The sequence below is a fragment of the Salvelinus fontinalis genome, chromosome 1 (genome assembly GCF_029448725.1).
Source record: "Salvelinus fontinalis isolate EN_2023a chromosome 1, ASM2944872v1, whole genome shotgun sequence".
In the NCBI taxonomy this organism is placed as follows: Eukaryota; Metazoa; Chordata; class Actinopteri; order Salmoniformes; family Salmonidae; genus Salvelinus; species Salvelinus fontinalis.
The window spans coordinates 64,511,045-64,519,825 of NC_074665.1; positions in this window are offsets into that span (position 1 = coordinate 64,511,045).

Sequence of the window (8,781 nt, forward strand, 5' to 3'; positions counted from 1 at the left end):
ATTCATCACTCCAGAGAACGTGTTTCCACTGCTCCAGAGCCCAATGGTAGCAAGCTTTACACCATTTAAGCCGACGCTTGGCAATGGGCATGGTTATCTTAGGCTTGTGTGCGGCTGCTCGGCCACGAAAACCCATTTCATGAAGCTCCCGACTAATAGTTCTTGTGCTGACATTGCTTCCAGAGGCAGTTTGGAACTCAGTAGTGAGTGTTGCAACCGAGGACAGACGATTTTTACACGCTTCAGCACTCGGCGGTCTCGTTCTGTGAGCTTGTGTGGCCTACCGCTTCGCGGATGAGCCGCTGTTGCTCCTAGACGTTTCTACTTCACAATAACAGCACTTACAGTTGACCAGGGCAGCTCTAGCAGGGCAGAAATTTGACAAACTGACTTGTTGGAAAGGTGGCATCCTATGATGGTGCCACGTTGAAAGTCACTGAGCTCTTCAGTACAGGCCATTCTACTGCCAATGTTTGTCTATGGAGATTGCATGGCTGTATGCGCAATTATATACACCTGTCAGCAATGGGTGTGGCTGAAATAGCCAAATCCATGAATTTGAAGGGGTGTCCACATACCTCTGTATATATGTAGTGTAGCTCTATGATTAGCTTCCTCCCCAATTCAGGTGTAACATCGTCTACCCTGTTGTATATTATCAATCACATAAATGTATTAATTGATTGGTTTCTTGATTGATTGATTAGGGACCTTGACACTGAGGGCGTGGATGATGAATGGAGCTGATCAGTCTTAAAGATCTCTGACTATAACCTGTAATCCTGTCAGATCAATAAACAGAGCAGTGGACTCCACAGATGCTGGTACACTGTTTGCATTGTCTGTTTTCATACACACACACACCTTTCCTCTCTTATCAAAATAGAAATCAAAAGTTAAAACAGCAGTTTGTTAAAACTCATTTTTCAACCACTCCACAAATTTCTTGTTAACGAACTATAGTTTTGGCAAATCGGTTAGGACATCTACTTTGTGCATGACACAAGTAATTTTTCCAAGAATTGTTTACAGATTATTTCACATATAATTCACTGTATCACAATTCCAGTGGGTCAGAAGTTTACATACACTAAGTTGACTTTTAAACAGCTCAGAAAATTCCAGAAAACTATGTCATGGCTTTAGAAGCTTCTGATAGGCTAGTTGACATCATTTGAGTCAATTGGAGGTGTACCTGTGGATGTATTTCAAGGCTTATCTTCAAACTCAGTGCCTCTTTACTTGACATCATGGGAAAATCAAAAGAAATCAGCCAAGACCTCCACAAGTCTGATTCATCCTTGGGAGCAATTTCCAAACTCCTGAAGGTACCACGTTCATCTGTATAAACAATAGTATGCAAGTATAAACACCATGGGACCACGCAGCCGTCATACCACTCAGGAAGGAGACGCGCTCTGCCTCCTAGAGATGAACGTACTTTGGTGCAAAAAGTGCAAATCAATTACAGAACAACAGCAAAGGACCTTGTGAAGATGCTGGAGGAAACAGGTACAAAAGTATCTATATCCACAGTAAAACGAGTCCTATATCGACATAACCTGAAAGGCTGCTCAGCAAGGAAGAAGCCACTGTTCCAAAACCGCCATAAAAAAGCCAGACTACGGTTGCAACTGCACATGGGGACAAAGATCATACTTTTTGGAGAAATGTCATCGGGTCTGATGAAACAAAAATAGAACTGTTTGGCCATAATGACCATCGTTATGTTTGGAGGACAAAGGGGGAGGCTTGCAAGCCGAAGAACACCATCCCAACCGTGAAGCACGGGTGGCAGCTTCATGGACTGGTGAACTTCCCAATAGGTTGCATCAAGAGGATGGAAAATGATGTGGATATATTGAAGCAACATCTCAAGACATCAGTCAGGAAGTTAAAGCTTGATCGCAAATGGGTCTTCCAAATGGACAATGACCCCAAGCATACTTCCGAAGTTGTGGCAAAATGGCTTAAGGACAACAAAGTCAAGGTATTGGAGTGACCATCACAAATCCCTGACCTCAATCCTATAGAAGATTTGTGGGCAGAACTGAAAATGCGTGTGTGAGCAAGGAGGCCTACAAACCTGACTCGGTTACACCAGCTCTGTCAGGAGGAATGGGCCAAAATTCACCCAACTTATAGTGGGAAGCTTGTGGAAGGCTACCCAAAACGTTTGACCCAAGTTAAACAATTTAAAGACAATGCTACCAAATACTAATTGAGTGTACGTAAACTTCTGACCCACTGGGAATGTGATGAAAGAAATAAAAGCTGAAATAAATCATTTTCTCAACTATTATTCTGACATTTCACATTCTTAAAATAAAGTGGTGATCCTAACTGACCTAAGACAGGGAAATTTTACTAGGATTAAATGTCAGGATTTGTGAACAGCTGAGTTTAAATGTATTTGGCTTAGGTGTATGTAAACTTCCAACGTCAGCTGTATCTCCGTTGTCATTGTAAACCACATGTTAGGGGAATGTACTTCCTGGATAGCCTGCCGATAATAAATTAAAGCCATTAGCATTTAAATGTTAGAAAGTGATCTCTCCCAGTACTTCCCCTTGTTAGGTCCTTTAGTGCGTGTGTTGTCTTAATCATTTGAACAGAGCTAGGAGAAGTAGCCTAAAGCATGGTGTCCTCTGGTTAGCTAAGACAGTGATGTTTTGGGCAAGCAGCTTTAGAAAGAATCGGCTTTCACAGGTTCAGGTGTAGAGTGATGTCTCACTGACTCATCTCACTCACTCACACACACACAACACTGTCTCTTGTCAGCCAGACACCTGTTCAAACAGCAAGTTATAATGAACCGTCTGTGTGTGTGTGTCTATCTGTTTCTCACTGTGTGTGTTTGGCCCTGCATATATCTTCCTGTCTGTGGTGTAGCTGGCTCACCCATGCCTCTGGTGATGCTCCTCATGAGAGCCTGACTGGGTGTGTGTGGGGGGGATACAGTCTCTCTGACACCATTTCCCAGCCTATCCTAATATAAACTATTTAGTCTGGAGCTAAGCCATGTTGGTCTGTGGGTGTGCGTGTCTTTGTAACTAGTTTGAAAACAAATGAACGTTTTGCCTCTCTTATCTGACATCTGACGTATTTGGTATGTAAACTATGAACACAAAGACTACTGGACAGCACTTGTACTCCTCCGTTAGACTTGTAAGAGGTAGTTCAAGGACCCCTTTGCCATAGAGGCCGATGTTACTCAGGCATCGTGGGACACCTAGCCATTTCTTCACGTATGAGGTAATGGTTCGCTCCATCTTCTCCACTGTTGTTATTGGGAACTCATAGACGGTGAGTGGCCACACACCGGGGGAGAAGTCCAAACTGTAGGCACCAAAGCTTGAGCTTCCCAGGCAGTAGGGTCTTGTTGATGTTCTCAAGTCCGTTGGCGATGTCCTGTCTTACTTGCTGCACTTGATCTTTTTCTTGGAGGCTTTCGTTGTACCATCTACCCATGCTCTTGACGGGTTGCTCAGACACCGTTGGTATCGGTCATCTCCAATGCAGAACCTCACATCTTTAAGCTGTCCCTTGACTATGGAGATGCTTCGAGATTTGCTTGGCTTGATTTTCATCCGGGCCCACTTGATGTTATCCTGCAGTTTTGCAAGTAGCCACCTGGTGCATGCTGCAGTGGTGGTCAGTGTAGTCATGTCATCCATGTATGCTCGGATAGGTGGGAGACGGAGCCCTTCCTTAGTTCTCTCACCGCCGACCACCCATCTCGATGCCCTGATGATGACTTCCATGGCCATAGTGAAGGCCAGAGGTGAAATTGTACAGCCTGCCATTATGCCCACTTCCAAGCGCTGCCATGTTGTTGTGAAGTCAGGTGTTGTGAAACACAATTGCAGGTCTTGGAAATAGGCCTTTACCAGTGTAGTGATGGGTTCTGGTACGTGGAAAAAGTTGAAGGATTCCCAGAGGAGTTCATGGGGAACTGAGTCAAAGGCATTGGCCAGGTCGAGGAAGATGACATAGAGGTCTCTCTTGTCTTTCTTAGCTGTTTGGATCTGGTGCCAAATCATACTAGTATGTTCCAGGCAACCAGAGAAACCAGGAAGGCCTGCTTTCTGTACAGATGTATCAATGTACTTGTTCCTTTCCAGGTAAGTGGACAGCCTCTGTGCTATTATACTGAAAAAGATCTTCCCTTCGACGTTGAGAAGGGAGATTGGTCGGAATTGACTGATGTCTGTCGCATCCTTCTCTTTCGGGACTAGCACACCACCAGCCCTTCGCCATGCCTTTGGTATTATTTCCTTCTGCCACACTATCCTCATGAGCCTCCAAAGAAAGCGAAGAACATCCGGGACGTTCTTGTAGAGCTTATATGGTACTCCATTAGGCCCAGGACCCGAGGCCGCTCTTGCTCGTCGGACAACGTTCTCTACTTCCTTCCATTTTGGAGGGTCAGTGTCCAGATTGAATTCTGGTGGTTGAATAGGTGGGATGTCATGTGGGATGATTATCTGCTCATGCCTTTTCGTGTCCTGGTGGACCTTTTCCAGATGTTCTTCCAGTTCTGGCTTTGGAGTTTTTAGGATTCCGCACTTTTCCTTTGCGAAGAGGTCTTTGACAAACTTAAAGGGTTTTTTATAGAACCGTGTTCTTGAGTGTTCCTTCTTCCTACGATGTTTCCTTAAGTTTTCCTTAAGTTTTAATGATGAACACAAAGACTACTGGACAGCAGTAGTAATGATGAACACAAAGACTACTGGACAGCAGTAGTAATGATGAACACAAAGACTACTAGACAGCAGTAGTAATGATGAACACAAAGACTACTGAACAGCAGTAGTAATGATGAACACAAAGACTACTAGACAGCAGTAGTAATGATGAACACAAAGACTACTGAACAGCAGTAGTAATGATGAACACAAAGACTACTGGACAGTAGTAGTAATGATGAACACAGAGACTACTGGACAGCAGTAGTAATGATGAACACAAAGACTACTGGACAGCAGTAGTAATGATGAACACAAAGACTACTGGACAGCAGTAATACTGATGAACACAAAGACTACTGGACAGCAGTAATACTGATGGACACAAAGACTACTGGACAGCAGTAATACTGATGGACACAAAGACTACTGGACAGCAGTAGTAATGATGAACACAAAGACTACTGGACAGCAGTAATACTGATGGACACAAAGACTACTGGACAGCAGTAATACTGATGGACACAAAGACTACTGGACAGCAGTAATACTGATGAACACAAAGACTACTGGACAGCAGTAATACTGATGGACACAAAGACTACTGGACAGCAGTAATACTGATGGACACAAAGACTACTGGACAGCATTAGTAATGATGAACACAAAGACTACTGGACAGCAGTAATACTGATGAACACAAAGACTACTGGACAGCAGTAGTAATGATGAACACAAAGACTACTGGACAGCAGTAATACTGATGAACACAAAGACTACTGGACAGCAGTAATACTGATGAACACAAAGACTACTGGACAGCAGTAGTAATGATGAACACAAAGACTACTGGACAGCAGTAGTAATGATGAACACAAAGACTACTGGACAGCAGTAGTAATGATGAACACAAAGACTACTGGACAGCAGTAGTAATGATGAACACAAAGACTACTGGACAGCAGTAGTAATGATGAACACAAAGACTACTGGACAGCAGTAATACTGATGGACACAAAGACTACTGGACAGCAGTAATACTGATGGACACAAAGACTACTGGACAGCAGTAATACTGATGAACACAAAGACTACTGGACAGCAGTAATACTGATGGACACAAAGACTACTGGACAGCAGTAATACTGATGGACACAAAGACTACTGGACAGCATTAGTAATGATGAACACAAAGACTACTGGACAGCAGTAATACTGATGAACACAAAGACTACTGGACAGCAGTAGTAATGATGAACACAAAGACTACTGGACAGCAGTAATACTGATGAACACAAAGACTACTGGACAGCAGTAATACTGATGAACACAAAGACTACTGGACAGCAGTAGTAATGATGAACACAAAGACTACTGGACAGCAGTAGTAATGATGAACACAAAGACTACTGGACAGCAGTAGTAATGATGAACACAAAGACTACTGGACAGCAGTAGTAATGATGAACACAAAGACTACTGGACAGCAGTAGTAATGATGAACACAAAGACTACTGGACAGCAGTAGTAATGATGAACACAAAGACTACTGGACAGCAGTAGTAATGATGAACACAAAGACTACTGGACAGCAGTAGTAATGATGAACACAAAGACTACTGGACAGCAGTAGTAATGATGAACACAAGGACTATTGGACAGCATTAGTAATGATGAACACAAAGACTACTGGACAGCAGTAATACTGATGAACACAAAGACTACTGGACAGCAGTAGTACTGATGAACACAAAGACTACTGGACAGCAGTAGTAATGATGAACACAAAGACTACTGGACAGCAGTAGTAATGATGAACACAAAGACTACTGGACAGCAGTAGTAATGATGAACACAAAGACTACTGGACAGCAGTAGTAATGATGAACACAAAGACTACTGGACAGCAGTAGTAATGATGAACACAAAGACTACTGGACAGCAGTAGTAATGATGAACACAAAGACTACTGGACAGCAGTAGTAATGATGAACATAAAGACTACTGGACAGCAGTAGTAATGATGAACACAAAGACTACTGGACAGCAGTAGTAATGATGAACACAAAGACTACTGGACAGCAGTAGTAATGATGAACACAAAGACTACTGGACAGCAGTAGTAATGATGACCACATAGACTACTGGACAGCAGTAGTAATGATGAACACAAGGACTACTAGACAGCATTAGTAATGATGAACACAAAGACTACTGGACAGCAGTAATACTGATGAACACAAAGACTACTGGACAGCAGTAATAATTGTAGCTGACAGTGTGCCTGATGTATGGTGTTTCGTCTGCAGAAGCTGTTCCTCTCTAGCACATCTGGCCGAACAACGTAATTTAACTGTGACATCAGTGAATTTGAAAGTCTTCAGACCACTTTCCTTTTTCCACATTTTGTTACATTACAGCCTTATTCTAAAATGAATCAAATTGTTTTTTCCCCTCAGAAATCTACACACAATACCCCGCAATGACAAAGTGAAAACAGGTTTTCAGAATTTTTTTCAAATTTATAAAAAATAAAAAACAGAAATACCTCATTTACATAAGTATTCAGACCCTTTGCTGTGAGACTCAAATTTTAGTTCAGGAGCATCCTGTTTCCATTGATCATCCTTGAAATGTTTCTACAACTTGATTGGAGTCCACCTGTGGTAAATTCAATTGGTTGAACATGATTTAGAAAGGCACACACCTGTCTTTATAAGGTCCCACAGTTAACAGCAAAAACCAAGCCATGAGGTCGAAGGAATTGTCCGTAGAGCTCCGAGACAGGATTGTGTCAAAGCACAGATCTGTGGAAGGGTACCAAAACATTTCTGCAGCATTTAAGGTCCCCAAGAAGAAAGTGGCCTCCATCATTCTATAGATGGAGGAAGTTTGGAACCACCAAGGCTCTTCCTAGAGCTGACCGCCCGGCCAAACTGATCAATCGGGGGAGAAGGGTCTTGGTCAGAGAGGTAACCAAGAACACGATTGTCACTGTGACAGTGCTCCAGAGTTCCTCTGTGGAGATGGGAGAACCTTCCAGAAGGACAACCATCTCTGCAGCACTCCACCAATCAGGTTTTTATGGTAGAGTGACCAGACGGAAGCCACTCCTCAGTAAAAGGCGCATGATAGCCTGCTTGGAATTTGCCAGAAGGCACCTAAAGTACTCAAACCATGAAAAACAAGATTCTCTAGTCTGATGAAACCAAGATTAAACTCCTTGGCCTGAGTACCAAGAGTCATGTCTGGAGGAAACATGGCACCATCCCTACAGAGAAGCATGGTGGTGGCAGCATCATGCTGTGGAGATGTTTTTCAGCGGCAGGGACTGGGAGCCTAGTCAGGATCGAGAGAAAGATGAAGGGAGCAAAGTACAGAGAGATCATTGATGAAAACCTGCACCAGAGCACTCAGGACCTCAGACTAGGGGGAAGATTCACCTTCCAACAGGACAATGACCCTAAGCACACAGCCAAGACAGGGCAGGAGTGTCTTCGAAACAAGTCTCTGAATGTCTTTGAGTGGCCCAGCCAGAGCCTGGACATGAACCCGATCGAACATCTCTGGAGAGACCTGAAAATAGCTGTGCAGCGACAGTCCTCATCCAACCTGACAGAGCTTGAGAGGATCTGCAGAGAAGAATGGGAGAAACTCTCCAAATACAGGTGTGCCAAACTTGTAGCGTCATACCCAAGAAGACGCAAGGCTGTAATCGCTGCCAAAGGTGTTTTTATATTATATATTTTTTGTAGTTATTCCTAGCACTACGATGCAGAGCCGTAGACCGCTGCGCCACTCGGGAGGCCCTGACAAAGGTGCTTTTACAAAGTACTGAGTGAAGGGTCTGAATACTTAAGTAAATGTGATATTTCAGTATGAATTCTTGTATATACTGTATTTGTACACAAATACATACAAAGACTACTGGACAGTAATTTTCTATAGGATTGAGGTCAGGGCTTTGTGATGGCCACTCTAATACCTTGACTTTGTTGTCCTTAAGCCATTTTGCCACAACTTTGGAAGTATGCTTGGGGTCATTGTCCATTTGGAAGACCCATTTGCGACCAAGCTTTAACTTCCTGACTGA